The sequence below is a fragment of the Papio anubis genome, chromosome 1, assembly GCF_008728515.1.
Source record: "Papio anubis isolate 15944 chromosome 1, Panubis1.0, whole genome shotgun sequence".
NCBI lineage: Eukaryota > Metazoa > Chordata > Mammalia > Primates > Cercopithecidae > Papio > Papio anubis.
In genome coordinates, this window is record NC_044976.1 from 126,514,800 (window position 1) to 126,530,796 (window position 15,997).

Consider the following 15,997-nt stretch of genomic DNA (forward strand, 5'->3'; position numbering starts at 1 on the left):
AAACAGCTTGCATATATACAGAATATCCCTGGACTATACACAAAAAAATTGTTTAAAAGTTACCTGGGAAGAAGACTTGGGGAGCAAGAGTACAGAGTGAAAGGACACCTAAATTTTCACTGTGTACTTGCTCTATTCCCGAATTTTTTCCCTAGTTTGTGCACTACTTAGCCAGTCTTTACACTTGGGTCTCACTCTGTCGCCTAGCCTGGAGTGCAGTGGCATTGTTATAGCTTACTTCCATCACACCATCCAGCTAAATCTTCCGTTTTAATGGTGTTTATTCTAATAGAATTTTACTTGTTCTTCTGAATTTGACTTACATACCCTAATTTCCACTTATGCTTCTTCTTTCTTTGCCTCCTAAAAGTGAGTAGCATGATTTTAGCTTATAATTAGTTGATTTGTACTGTTCTCAGCTAATTTTGATGTGATGATCGGCCAGCCGTGGTGGTTCACACCTGTAATCTCAGCACTTTGGGAGGCTAAGGTGGGCTAATCGCCTGAGCTCAGGAGTTAGAGACCATGCTGGGTAACATGGTGAAACCTCGTCTCTACTAAAATACAAAAAATTAGCCAGGCGTGGTGGCCGGTGCCTGTAATCCCAGCTATTCAGGAGGCACAAGAATCACCTGAACCTGGGAGGCAGAGGTTGCAGTGAGCAGAGGTCGCACCACTGCATTCCAGCCTGGGCAACAGAGTGAGGCACTGTCTCCAAAAAATAAACAAATAAATATAAATTTAAAAAAAATAATTGATGTTATCAACACAGAGTTCTTAGATTGGCAGTAAATAAGTTACAGATATGCTCTGAATAAGGTTTTGCTTTCTCTATTTCTCTTACCCTGCTCAGCTTCTCTTTCTGAGGTCTTTTAGTGTCCAGCATATCTATAAAGGAAGGTGGGGTCCTAAAGGGCTCAGGGAAGGGGAATTAAATTGAAAAGCATTGTGGAGTCAGAGAGAAAAAAAAATTGTAGAAAAAAGGAACATTTCCTCTATGTAGAGTATGAAAAATGATTTTGTGGTGCAGCTGATAATGTGTTTGCAGGGACAGATTTTTTTTTTTTTTTCCAGAAAGAGTCTCGCTGTGGGTCAGGCTGAAGTACAGTGGCACGATCTTGGGTCACTGCAACCTCCACCTCCCGGGCTCTAGCAATTCTCCTGCCTCAGCCTCCCAAGTAGCTGGGATTACAGGCGTATGTCACCACGCCTGGCTAATTTTTGTATTTTTAGTAGAGACAGGGTTTCACCATGTTAGCCAGGCTGGTCTCAAACTCCTGACCTCAAGTAATCTGCCCCGCTACGCCTCCCAAAGTGCTGGGATTACAGGCATGAGCCAACGCACCCAGTCCTGCAGGGACAGTTTAAAAAGTAGTTTTTTTTTTTTCTTGAGACAGAGTTCCACTCTTGTTGCCCAAGCTGGAGTGTAATGGCACGATCTTGGCTCACCGCAACCTCCGCCTCCCAGATTCAAGAGATTCTTCTGGCTCAGCCTCCTGAGTAGCTGGGATGACAGGGATGTACCACCACACCCAGCTAATTTTGTATTTTTAGTAGAGATGGGGTTTCTCTATATTGGTCAGGCTGGTCTTGAACTCCTGACCTCAGGTGATCTGCCCACCTCCGCCTCCCAAAGTGCTGGGATTATAAGCACGAGCCACCGTGCTTGGTCAAGTAGTTCCAATTCTTTGTTGTTGCTGAGACAGGGTCTTGCTCTGTCCCCTAGGCTGGAGTGCAGTTGTGTGATCTCAGCTCACTCTGGCCTCAACCTCCTGGGCTCAAGTGATCCTTCCGCCTCAGCCTCCCAAGTAGCTGAGACTACAGGTTCCTGCCACCATGCCCAGCTAATTTTATTTTATTTTTGTAGAGATGGGGTCTCACTATGTTGCCAAGTCTGGTATTGTACTCCTGCCCTTAAGCAATCCTCCCACCTCAGCCTCCCAATGTACAGGAATAGGTGTGAACCACCATTCCTGACCCCAAATATTTTTTAAGTAGTAAAAACGTCAGTAGAAGAGGCTCTGCCTACCAAAGTGAACCTCTGTGTTTTGAGGGGCAATACTTGCTTAGATTTTAAAGTTCTGGTATGCTTGTTTAAAAAGTCATTTGTGGGCTGGGCATGGTGGCTCACGGCTGTAATCCCAGCACTTTGGGAGGCTGAGGTGCACAGGTCACTTGAGCTCAGGAGTTTGACACCAGCCTGGCTAATGTGGTGAAACGTTGTCTTGACAAAAAATACAAAAATCAGCCAGGCATGGTAGTGCGCACCTATAGTCCTGGCTACTTGGGAGGCTGAGGTGGGAGAGTCACTTGAGCCTGGGAGGTCAAGGTAACAGTAAGCCGCGATCACACCGCTGTACTCCAGCCTAGGTAACACCGCTGTACTCCAGCCTAGGTAACACAGTGGGAACCTGTCTAAAAAAAAAAGTCCTTTGTGGCTTCATGCCTGTAATTCCAGTGTTTTGGGAGGCCAAGGCAGGAGGATTACTGGAAGTCAAGAGTTAGAGGTTGTAGTGAGCCATTATTGTACTACTGCACTCTAGCCTGGGCTACACAGTAAGACTCTGTCTCTCTAAAAATAAATAAATAAATAAAAAGTCATTTCTAGCTAAGCCCAGTGGCTCACACCTGTAATCCCAGCACTTTAGGAGGCTGAGGCAGCAGGATCACTTAAGGCCAGGAATTCTAGGTTGCAGTGAATTATGAGACCTCACCGGTTAAACAAACAAACAAAAAACATTTCCATGCTGGGCAACTTATAGAGACCTTGTGTCTGCAAAAAGTCAAAAAAAAAAAAAAAAAAAGAAGCAGCTGGGTGTGGTCGTGCAGGTTTGCAGTCCCAGTTTTTTTTAGCTGGATGGTGTGGCTCCTGCCTATAGTCCCAGTGACTTGGTAGGATCATTTCAGCCCAGGAGTTAGAAGCTGCAGTGAGCTATGATTGTACCACTAGACTATAGCCCAGATGACAGAGTGAGACTTCATCTCTTCAAAAAAAAAAAAAAAAAAAGTTTAAACACTAACACCTGCAGTCAAGAAACATGATTTAGGCTGGGCAATGCAAACCCAGAAGGCAGAGCTTGCAGTGAGCCGACATCGTGCCACTGCACTCCAGCCTGTAATCCCAACACTTTGGAAGGCCGAGGTGGGTGGATCACTTGAGATCAGGAGTTCAAGACGAGCCTGGCCAACACGGCAAAACCCTGTCTCTCCTAAAAATACAAAAATTAGCCAGGCGCAGTGGCACGTGCCTGTAATCCCAGCTACTTGGGAGGCTGAGGCAAGAGAATCACCTGAGCTGAGGAGGTGAAGGTTGCAGTGAGCTAAGATCATGCCACTACACTCCAACCTGGGCAACAGAGTGAGACTCCTTCTCAAAAAAAAAAAAAAAAAAGAAAAAAGAAACATGATTTAACAATGTATCGCCAGGCACAGTGGCTCACACCATAATCCCAGCACTTTCGGAGGCCTAGGCAGGTGGATCACAAGGTCAGGAGTTCGAGACCAGCCTGACCAACATGGGGAAACCCCGTCTCTACTGAAAATACAAAAATTAGCCAGGTGTGGTGGCAGGAGCCTGTAATCTCAGCTACTCAGGAGGCTGAGGCAGGAGAAACGCTTGAACCCAGGAAGCAGAGGTTGCAGTGAACCGAGATCACGCCACTGTACTCCAGCCTGGGTGACACAGCAAGACTCCGTCTCAAAAACAAACAAACAACAACAAAAAAAGGTATCGATTGTAACAAAATGTCAATACTTCAAAATAATCCCACTATCTTTTCTATGCAGTATTTTCATTTTTTTCTACAGTGTATATGATGCTGCTGCATTCATAATCACAAAACTAAAATGTTATTTAAAATAAAGTAAAACAACAAAAAGAACATGTACTAAACAGCAAGGTTATGGGTGATTTTTATTTTCACCTTTAAAGTTTTCAATATTTTCCAAAGTAGATATATATGAATTGTCAATCTTTCTTTCTTCCTGTTTTGTGTTACAAAAAGTAAAAAAGTTAAAGAAAAATTCTGGAGAGACTCTCAGTGTACTTTTATTGCTATTACTTGTATATACAACTAATCAAAGTGCAAAGTAGTAGAATCAATTTTCGATTCTCCAGATGAATGAAGGGGAGTGATATAACAGATAATACTAAACAATAAATGTTTATCTAAATCTGGATATCTGTAAACTGATTTTAAATATCTCTTAATTACACTTATCAATAACTGAGTGACTATGAACCCACAGTTATTTATCCATTCCTTCTCTAGCATTTTAATCTTATAATTTCCTCCAGTTCCTTCTGACAACTTATCTTGAAAAAATATTCAATAATCTTGCTGCCTTCTCTAGCTATTTATCATTGCCCATTCCCCCACCGCAAAAAAAGGAACGAAGGCTGGGTACGGTGGCTCATGCCTGTAATCCCAACATTTTGGGAGGCTGAGGCGGGCAGATCACGAGGTCAGGAGATCAAGACCATCCTGGCTATAGGGAAACCCCATCTCTACCAAAAATACAAAAAATTAGCCAGGTATGGTGGTGGGCGCCTATAGTCCCAAGCCTTTCGGCAGGCTGAGACAGAGGAGAATGGAGTGTGAACTGGGAGACAGAGTTTGCAATGAGCGAAATCAGCCACTGCACTCCCAGCTTCCCTAAGGCTGACAAACCAAGACTCTACCATCTCAAAAAAAAAAAAAAAAAAAAAAAAAAAAGGCCAGGCAGCAGTGGCTCAAGCCTGTAATCCAGCACTTTACTTGGGAGGCCGAGGCAGGTGGATCATAAAAGATCAGAGAGGTCAGGACCATCCTAAGCTGCGGGTGAAACCAATCAAAACAAGGCCGAAGATGCGTGAAGCATAAACCGGGAGAGCTAAAGACAAAATACGGCGTGAACAGAATGAGCTGGTAAAACCAAAGATCGATACGACAAACGAACAAATACGGAGGAAGAAAGGAAGAAAAAGGAAAAGGAAGGAAGGTTTCAGAGAGATCGAGAAAAGGGCCTGGTGTTTCATTCCTCCTCTTTTTTCCTTTTTTTTACAGACAAGGTCTTGCTCTGTCACCCAGGCTGGAGTGCAGTGATGCAATGAGATCTCACTGAAACCTTGAACTCCTGGGCTCAAACTGTCCCTGTTTCAACCTCCTGAGTAGCTGGGACTACAGGTATGCACCACCACACTTGGCTAATTTTTAAAAGTTTTCTGGGCCGGGGCAGTGGCTCACACCTGTAATCCCAGCACTTTGGGAGGCCAAGGTGGGCAGATCACGAGGTCAGGAGATGGAGACCATCCTGGCTAACACGGTAAAACCCCTTCTCCACTAAAAATACAAAAAATTAGTCGGGCGTGGTGGCGGGCGCCTGTAGTCCCAGCTACTCGGGAGGCTGAGGCAGGACAATCACTTGAACCCAGGCGGCAGAACTTGCAGTGAGCTGAGACTGCGCCACTGCGCTCCAGCCTGGGCAACAGAGAGAGACTCGTCTCAAAAAGAAAAAAAAAAAAAAAAAAGTTTTCTGTAGAGATGGAACCTAGCTATGTTGCCCAGGCTGTTCTTGAACTCCTGGCCACAAGATCCCCACACCTTGGCCTTCCAAAGTGTTGGGATTACAGGTGTGAGCCACTGTTCCCAGCCCCATTCCTTCCTCTTTAAATCCTTCATATAATGTCCTTTCCTCAACAAACTCCTGAATCTACTCTCCAAGATCATCAATCTTCAAATGTAACCTTTTTCTCAGGTATTATCCTTATCCCTCCTTTGCTACTAAATTTTGAAGTACCTTGTTCTTAAAGCTCTCCTTCCTCTTTTCACTTTTACTACTACTTCTCCAGTTGTTCCTTCTCTGTTATCTTCTCCCTCAATGCAAGGTTTTCTTTAATCCACTGTTCTTCCCCCTCCATGTCTGTTTCCATGGAGAAGAACCATGACTAACACTGTGAACATTTCTAGTCCTTGCCTCTTACTAAATTTCAATCTCAGATTTCTATTTTTGCTTGCTGGCCCTATTGTTACCTCACATTCCATTTGAGGTAGGAGATCAGCAGGACTTGTTTTCCAAGCATTGTTCAAAAGACCCCGCTGAACAAAACAGGAGCTGATCAAAAAACTGGCCAGAACCAGCTAAAAGCAAGATGGTGATGAAAGCCACCTCCTGTTGCCCTCCTCACATCTGCATGCTAAAAGAACCTCCCACCAGCACCATGACAGTTTACAAATGCCATGGCAACCCCCAGATGTTACCTTATATGGTTTAAAAGGGGAGGGACTCTCAGTTCTGGGAACTCCTCACCCCTTTTCCAGAAAATCCATTAACAATCCGCCCCTTATTTAGCATATAATCAAAGTATACCCATATATGTATGGCCATATAGATCTCATGCCTTTGGGGGGGGTCACTGTTGGCCACCCCCTAGATGCTCTGGGATTTTCGGTATTTGGTATGGGGACTCTCATGGGCTGATGCCTGGATACTCTGGGTATTTTGACATTTGGCACCATTACATATTTTTTCCTTGTTGTCTTTGTATATATACAGCTAGCCAGCAATCCACAGGGCTGCTGCTGCTGCTACTTCTCTTTCTTATGGAGCAGCCATTTCCCTTCCTCTGTTTCTCTAATGAACTTACTTTTAATTCACTCTGTTGGTTCAGTCATGATTCCTTCCATTGCAAAGCCAAGAACCCTCCTGGGCTGAGCCCCAATTTGGGGTTCACCTGCATCATTCCTTGGTGACTATGAAGGGATCAATAATAAGCCAAAGGGAACTGAGGGAGACCTCTAGCCAGACCCTAAATTAAAACTGATTGGGTTGAGCACTGTGGCTCACGCCTGTAATCCTAGCACTTTGGGAGGCCAAAGCAGGTGGATTGCCTGAGCTCAGGAGTTCAATACTAGTCTGGGCAACACAGCAAAACCCCAGCTCTACTAAAAATACAAAAAATTAGCCAGCCACGGTGGTGCACACCTATAATCCCAGGTACTCAGGAGGCTGAGGCACAAGAATTGCTTGAACCCAAAGACTGACTGGCACCATTTGGCCTCCACGAAAAGGTGAGTGTCCCCTTTGTTCCCCCTCAATGTGTGTTTTGTTTTTTGGGGTTTTTTTGAGATGGCATCTTGCTCTGCCACCCACGGTGGAGTGCTGTGGCACGATCTCAGTTCACTGCAACCTCCGCCTCCCGGGTTCAAGCGATTCTCCTGCTTCAGCCTCCCGAGTAGCTGGGATGACAGGTGTCTGCCACCATGCCTGGCTAATTTTTGTATTTTTAGTAGAGACATTGGCCAGGTGGGTCTTGAGCTCCTGACCTCGTGATCCACCCACCTCGGCATCCCAAAGTACTGGGATTACAGGCGTGAGCCACCACGCCTGGCCGATGTGGTGGTGTTTTTTTTTTTGAGATGGAGTCTTGTTCTGTTGCACAGGCTGGAGTGCAGTGGCGGGATCTCGGCTCACTGCAAGCTCCGCCTCCCAGGTTCACGCCATTCTGCTGCCTCAGCTTCTCAAGTAGCCGGGACTACAGGCGCCCGCCACCACGCCCAGCTAATTTTTTTGTATTTTTAGTAGAGACGGGGTTTCACCGTGTTAGCCAGGATGGTCTCGATCTGACCTCGTGATCCGCCCACCTCGGCCTCCCAAAGAGCTGGGATTACAGGCGTGAGCCACCGCGCCTGGCCAATGTGGTGTTAACTGATTTACTTTCTCTTTCACTCTCTTCTCTCTCTCTTTACCTTTTCAAATCAATCAGGAAATGGGAATGGTATCTCTAGGTTGTTAGGCAGTTCATTATCCCTCATCATCTGGGTGCCCCAGACAGAAGCACACCTGGGCATCCATGTCCTTTGTAATTTACTTTGTCACCTTCTCTCTTGGACCTTTCTCTTTAGCTTCTAATGACCTGTCATTTTACTTTTCTGCTCTTAGTACCTAAATGCATACTTATGTTTATCCTGTTGTCATGTTTGTAGTCTCTGTTTCAGCAATTTGGATAGTTCTTTCTATTCCATGTAAGGCAGGCTTTTGTTATTTTGAGAGGTATTCCTTTGTGCTGACTCTGGGATGTCAGAGTCACATTGTTCTGTGGCCCCAACTGTGTTAGGTCTCATGTCTTTGGGCCTCACTGTTGGCCACCCCCAGATGCTCCCCAGTTTTCAGCATCTGGTATGGGGACCCTCACTGGCCAATGTCTAGATACTCCAGGTTTTTCAGCATTTGGTGCCATTTCATTTTTTTCCTTACTCTCTTTGTCATTGCACCCACTTCAGCAACTTCTTCTAGTCCCTCCTAAAATCATAAATTTTCTTTTCTGCAACAGGTCTCTTCCTGTCTGTTTTTCCTTCTGCTCAAAATGAGGGTCCCAAATGAGCGACCCTGTTCAAGCCCATTTTTCTGGAGGCCCTGACCCTCTGACCTGATGATGACTCCCTGCAATACAGAAAAGCAGCCGCCTGAACACTTTTTTTTGGTGTCTCCACTGATGGGTGAGTTCTCCACTGTCTCAGGGACTCCAAGGACATCCCCTGAACAACAACAACTCTCTTCCCCAATTCACATTTGCTGCTACAGGAGCCTGTTTTTCCTAGCTTCCTTTCCCTTTCCACCTCTTCCGTCTTCTTTTATCATACTTCTACTGGTCATGTCTCTCTAGGATTGTGGGTTAGAGTCCCACCCTGGGGCAGTCCCAAGGTCTTGGGTGCAAGATCTCTGATCTTGAAGTTGTCATGGTAAGGTGCCCCTTCATCCGTCAGTGAGTATTCTGGCTTGCTCTCTCTCTCTTTCTCTCTCCCCCACCAAAAAAACAAAGGGAAAGGTACCCCTCATCCCCCATTCTGCTTCCTTTCCCTCTTTTTCTTTCCTGCCCTTTTTAATCATCTCCTCCTCCTCTGAAGCTGAAGGGGGAAAAAAAAGCATAAAAGAGGTTTTTAAAATAAAACTGTTATGAAAACTACCTTACCCAAATTCTAGTCTACAGTTTCCTTGCATTACCTATTAGAAAAAACAAAGTGGCCGGGCGCGGTGGCTCAAGCCTGTAATCCCAGCACTTTGGGAGGCCGAGACGGGCGGATCACGAGGTCAGGAGATCGAGACCATCCTGGCTAACATGGTGAAACCCCGTCTCTATTAAGAAATACAAAAAACTAGCCGGGCGAGGTGGCGGGCGTCTGTAGTCCCAGCTACTCGGGAGGCTGAGGCCGGAGAATGGCGTGAACCCGGGAGGCGGAGCTTGCAGTGAGCTGAGATCCGGCCACTGCACTCCAGCCCGGGCGACAGAGCGAGACTCCGTAAAAAAAAAAAAAAAAAAAAAAAAAAAAAAAGAAAAAACAAAGTTTAGCCATGTGAACAGGTTTCAAAATTGTCAGAAATAATTTAAATCCAGCTATCTTTAATAAAGTCCAAACGCTTTTCAAGTTCACATGAGTCCTTTGGTAAATAAAACTTGTTTTCAAATTATTAATAAAGACTGGGTGCCGCCGCTCACACCTCCCAACATTTTGGGAGGCTAAGGTGGGAGGACTGCTAGAGCCCAGGAGTTCAGGACCAGCCTGGGCAACATAGTGAGACTCCATCTCTAAAAACAAAAAAGTTAGCCAGGTGTGGTGGCATACACCTATAGTCCCAGCTACTCAGGAGACTGAGATGGGAAGATCACTTGACCCCAAGAGGTGGAAGCTGCAGTGAGCTGTGATTATGCCACTGCACTCCAGCCTGGGAAACAGAAACCCTGTCTCAAAAAATCAATTAATTAAATAATTGCTGGAAATAGAAATGTCTTCAGAATTGTATAAATAAGACTAATTTAAGATTGTTGGCTCAATGAAAATAGCTGAATCTTCTGAGTTCCTGGCAAAATGCCCATGTGTTTAAGATTCTTACTTAGGGGTTCACCTAATGTTCAGAATTTAAAAATGGTTAACCAGGAAATAACTTTGAATGACCAATTTTGTCTAATATAGTTCTAGCTAGGCACAGTGGCCCTCACCTGTAATGCCAGCACTTTGGGTGCCCAAGGCAGGTGGATCACTTGAGGTCAGCAGTTTGAGACCAGCCTGGCCAACATGGCAAAACCCCATCTCTACTAAAAATACAAAAATTAGCCAGGCGTGGTGGTGCATGCATCCCAGCTACTTGGAAGGCTGAGGCCCAAGCTCTTGAATCCAGGAGGCAGAGGTTACAGTAAACTAAGATTATGCCATGCACTCCAACCTGGGTGACAGCGTGAGACTCTGTCTCAAAAAAAAAAAAATATATATATATATATAAAAATAATAATAAATTAGGTAAATGTAATGAGATAAATGCTTGTAAGTGAACTTTTTGTATAATTTAAAATCTTAAAGTCATTTTGGATGCTTATTGGATGCCTGGGTCATTTCCAATTAAGAAAAGAATATTATATAGGGAAACATTTTACAATAAAATAAAAAATTTTAAAAACTGTGGAATGGTTCTCATCTATAAAATCCTAATATCTGATAGTTCAGGATTTCTTGCTTCCTAGGTTGATATAAAACTTACCAAAGAAGATGCGTTTTTATCGAGAAAAAGAATAATTGTGCCTAATTCAAAAGTTATCTAAAGGTTGGACTTGAAAAGGTAATTTATGAAACCAGGTAGAAAGGAACCAGTAAGTAGGGGAGAGATAGGTAAAGAAAGTTATGGATGTTCAGAGGTATTTTTGGTAAGGAAAGTTATAAAGAAAAGAGAATAATTCTACATAAGAAAGAATCCTCCAAATCTCGGCAGGGAAAAAAAAGGATCTTATATGGTAAATTATTGTTCCAGAGTAGTAGAATGACTAGTTATTTAAGAAAAATGTAGTATAGGACAGGCACAGTGGCTTACGCCTGTAATCCCAGCACTTTGGGAGGCCGAGGTGGGTGGATCACTTGAGGTTAGGAGTTCGAGACCAGCCTGGCCAAGATGGTGAAACCTTGTCTCTACTAAAAATACAAAAATTAGCTGGGTGTGGTGGCACATGCCTGTAATTCCAGCTAGTTTTGATGAGGCTGAGGCAGGAGAAGTGCTTGAACCCGGGAGGCGGAGGTTGCAGTGAGCCAAGACTGTGTCACTGCACAGCAGTCTGGGCAACAGAATGAGACTCTGTCTCAAAAAAAAAAAAAAAGGGGGCCGGGTGCAGTGGCTCACGCCTGTAATCCCAGAACTTTTGGAGGCCAAGGCGGGCGGATCACGAGGTCAGGAGATCGAGACCATCCTGGCTAACACAGTGAAACCCCGTCTCTACTAAAAATACAAAAAAAAAAAAAAAAAATTAGCTGGGCATGGTGGCGGGTACCTGTAGTCCCAGCTACTCAGGAGGCTGAGGCAGGAGAATGGCGTGAACCCAGGAACCCAGGAGGCGGAGCTTGCAGTGAGCAGAGGTGGCTCCATTGCACTCCAGCAGCCTGGGCAACAGAGCAAAACTCCGTCTCAAAAAAAAAAAAAAAAAAGAAAAAAGAAAGAAACTTGAAAAACTAATTCAGGCCATGACAAGAAACAAGGGGTTGGACAAGCCTCACTATACCTTCCCCTCTCCCCTCTGGAACTTAGGAGGCCAGGTTCAAAAGGCCTTCTAAGAATATGAAAATAAAGTATTGCCCTTTCCCACAAAGGAAAAGATTGCTCTGTTTAACCAGGAAACTTAGTCCTATTAAAAACTTGGAAAGGGCCAGGCTGGTGGCTCATACCCATAATCCTAGCACTCTGGGAGGCCAAAGTGGGTGGATCACGAGGTCAAGAGATCAAGACCATCCTGGCCAACAAGGTGAAACCCCATCTCTAGTAAAATACAAAAAAATTAGCTCGGCATAGTGGCACACGCCTGTAGTCCCAGCTACTTGGGAGGCTGAGGCAGGGGAATCGCTTGAACCCAGGAGGCAGAGGTTGCAGTGAGCCGAGATAGCGCCACTGCACTCCAGACTGGGCAACAGAGCAAGACCCCATCTCAAAAAAAAAAAAAAAAAAACTTGGAAAGAAGTATCCCTTGAAGATCAATTGTAATATAATCAATATGGAATGGCCCCCACTCCCCATTAGGTATTGTTAAGCACTCCCATTGCTGTTAAACTTCGGGGAATCACTAGCTAGGTACACCTGTCCTGGATTAAATAAACCTGTTTTTTGTGAATCCCTACAGGCACAAGACTAGGACACTATGACCTACACCTGCAAACCTCTGGAAGACTTAAAGTTGCCATTTCACAAGACAGGTAAGTAGCAACCACCTCCTCCTGAGAAACACCTTACTTGTCCTTATTGAGTATAGGGACCACCCTAAAGCCCAGTGTGATACCCAGTTGTCCCTGTTCTTCTTGCTCCCTGCTTCTAATCAATCTAACTCACTGTGGAATGGGAACAAAACTCCATAGAAAACATTTCTAGAATTATAGCATCGGGAAATAGCATGCATGATTGCGGAATCTGTCATCAGCACCCTCAGGATAGACAGCATCACCCTCTGGTACAACCTGCAAACCTCACAGCCATCTCCCCAAACCTCCTAATTGGCCATAGTGTTCCTCTGGTACCTAGGCCCCTACTTGTAAAATGGCTCTCTCCCACACTTAACAGATTCACCTGACTCCTCTCCAACCACCCTCCTACCCCCCTACTATTACCTGGACCTAGGACACTGGGTATCTACAGCTCCAGTGTACTAATGATACTATCTTTTGCACAAATTGTTGTGACAATGACACAGAGACAGAAATTCCCCATGATGCTTTGAACTAACCCTAGTGGCCAAATTCCCAAGGCCATGGGAGGGCAAATGGGATCCCACTGGTAAACAAGGAGACTATACATGGTGCCTCCTCCAGGACCAATACATGCAAGGGAGAAACGACTGCTTAATCTGGAAAGATGGAGGTACCACCCTCTGGTGGAAAATGAGGGCTATCCAATCACCCGCATTGGAACCTGGAAAAGGTATCTCTATAGACCCAGTTTGGCAATAAAAAAATGCACGGCATACCTTGCAAGGATTCAATTTGTGACCCATCTGGGTTCACCTTTAGGGGAAGAAATCCTACCCCACACCCACTTCCAACCCTGTAGGGAACCATTTATTCTTCTAGGAATAGCTTTCTATTTTGCTTATCAAAACCTTGAAACACCAGTGAATGTATTTTGGCTACCATTATCCCTTCAGGGGGTATCCATTCATAACCCCATAAAACCTAGAAAAACAAGAAGTAAAAGAGCAATAGGATTAATTTTTACAGGAATTGGGACAGCAAGAGGGGTGGTGGCCCCGTGTGGGGGGCTTTGCATACCAGAAGTCAACGCTAAGAAACATAACTCAGGCCCTAGAATCTCTGGCCACCAACACAAGTCAGACATTAAGAAGAATTCAGGAATCTCTGGACTCTCTGGCAAATGTAACCCTGACAACAGACTAGTCTTAGATTGTTTATTGACTGAAAAAGGTGGAGTCTGCACTGTTATCAATAAGACCCGCTGCACATATATTAACAACTCTGGACAGGTTGAGGTTAACACTCAAAAGTTCTAAGAGCAAGCCCCCTGGTTACATACATATAACCAGGGAACTGACCCCAACTATATCTGGTTGACCATAAAAAGTACCCTCCTGGCCAGGCACAGTGGCTCACGCCTGCAATACCAGTACTGTGGGAGGCTAAAGTGGGAGGATGAGTCAAGACCAGCCCGGGCAACATAGTGAGACTGTCTCTACAAAAAAATTTAAAAATCAGCTGGGTGTTGCTGGCACACACCTGTGTTCCCAGCTACTCAGGAGGCTAAGGCAGGAGGATCACTTGAGCCTGGGAGGTTGAAGCTGCAGTGGGCCACGATCACACCACTGCACTCCAGCCTTGGTGACAGAGCGAGATCCTGTCTCAAAAAAACCCAAAAAATAACAACAAAGAAAACACCCTCCCAAGTCTCATCTGGTTTCTACTCTTTTTAGGACCTCAAGTGGCTATCCTATAACTACCAGTCTTTGGCCCTGCCTCCTACAGCCTCCTTGTAAAGTTTGTGTCTTCTAGATTGCAACAATTTCCATGTGAAGATGATGCTAGCACATGGCTTCCAACACATCCTTGTTCTGATCCCTTAGATGAGGCATCAAGAGATTTTTACTCCTTCAGTGCTAGGCAGGGCCAATGCCCATAAAAACAACAGGAAGCAGTTGCAGAAGATGGACTTCCACCCTTCTACAACCCTGTTAAGACTGAAGGGGAGTATATAATGTGGGGAGTTAGGTAGGACAGAAGCAGGATTTGTTTTCCAAGCACTGGCCAGAGACCCTTGCTGAAGAAAACAAGAACAAAACCCTGATCAAAACAGGATGCAGCAAAGAAAGCAGCCAAAACCAGTTACAACCAAGATGGCAACAAAAGTGACCTTTGGTTGTTCTCACTGCTTATTACACACTAATTATAATGCATTTCCATGCTAAAAGAAACTCCAGTGGGTCACAGGGAGCCAGGCCTGGTGGTCAGAGTGTATCATGAGGCTGGACCTGGTGATGCAGAAGGTGGTGGTCCACCCCCAGGTATACTGCTCAGTGTGGTGGATCATTTCAACAGAATCAGCAAGGTTGGAAAACAGAAATGCATTCTTCATATGCTTTTGCAGTCATGGCAAATGAAAGTACTTGATGTATCCAGCAGTTCTGCAGTCCCTTTTAATGAAGATGACACAGATGATTGTTTTTTAGCCCACGATTATTTGGAAAACACATATAGGATGTTTAAGAGGATGAATGCCAGAGAAAGAACAGTTGGGTGGTACCACACAGGCCCTAAACTACACAAGAATGACACTGCCTTCAATGAAATCATGAAAAGATACTGCCATAACTCAGTATTCGTCACTAGTGACATGAAGCCAAAGGACTTAGGGCTGCCTATAGAAGCATATATTTCAGGAGAAATCTATGATGATGGAACTTCAGCCTTGAAAACATTTGAGCATGTGACCAGTGAAACTTGAGCAGAGGAAGCTAAGGAAATTGGAGTTAAACACTTGCTACAAGACATCAAAGACACTACAGTGGGCACTCTTTCCCAGTGGATCACAAACCAGGTCCTGGATTTGAAGGGACTGAACTCCAAGCTTCTGGGTATCAGAAGCTACCTGGAAAAAGTTGCCACAGGCAAACTGTCCACCAACCACCAAATCATCTATCAGCTTCAGGAGGTCTTCAAGCTGCTGCCAGTCATCAGCCTACTGGAGTTTGTCAAGGCCTTTTTTTTTTTTTTTGAGACGGAGTTTCACTCTTTTTGCCCAGGCTGGAGTGCAATGGTGTGATCTCGGCTCACCGCAACCTCTGCCTCCCAGGTTCAAGCGATTCTCCTGCCTCAGCCTCCTGAGTAGTTGGGATTACAGGCATGCGCCACCACGCCTGGCTAATTTTGTATTTTTAGTAGAGATGGGGTTTCTCCATATTGGTCAGGCTGGTCTTGAACTCCTGACCTCAGGTGATCCACCCTCCTCGGCCTCCCAAAGTGCTGGGAATACAGGCGTGAACCACCGTGCCCGGCCCTTGTCGAGGCCTTTTACCGAAGACCAATAACCAAATGGTGGTGGTGTACTTGGCCTCGCCGATCCATTCGGTGATCACCCTGCACAACCTCATCAACAAGATTGCCAACTGGGATGTAGAGAAGACAGACAGGAAAAAGAAGAAAGCAAAAAAGGATACAAAAGACGACAAAGAGAAAGATAAAGGAAAAAAGTGATATAAAGAGAAAAAGGAGAAAATGTAAACCATATAGACTTTTTAATTTGTAAACTAAAATCTTATAAACTAAATCAGTGTGCTACTAGGGGGTTCTTTTCCACTTTAACTGCTTGTTAAAAAGCTGTCCTGGGCCAGGCATGGTGGCTCACGCCTATAATCCCAGTACTTTGAGAGGCCAAGGTGGGTGGATGACTTGAGGTCACGAGTTTGAGACCAGCCTGGCCAACATGGTGAAACCCCGTCTCTACTAAACATACAAAAATTAGCTGAGAGTGGTGGCACACAAAATTAGCT

The 15,997-nt window shown here is 44.9% G+C and overlaps 1 protein-coding gene and 1 pseudogene across 9 annotated transcripts in view; one reads left to right on the plus strand and one right to left on the minus strand.

Annotated features, from left to right (window-relative positions):
• GON4L (gon-4 like) overlaps nucleotides 1-15,997 on the minus strand; it is a 240,991-nt gene that overhangs the window by 214,590 nt on the left and 10,404 nt on the right. The gene's annotated exons all lie outside the window — the stretch shown is intronic.
• On the plus strand, nucleotides 14,468-15,728 carry LOC103876536 (annotated as a pseudogene).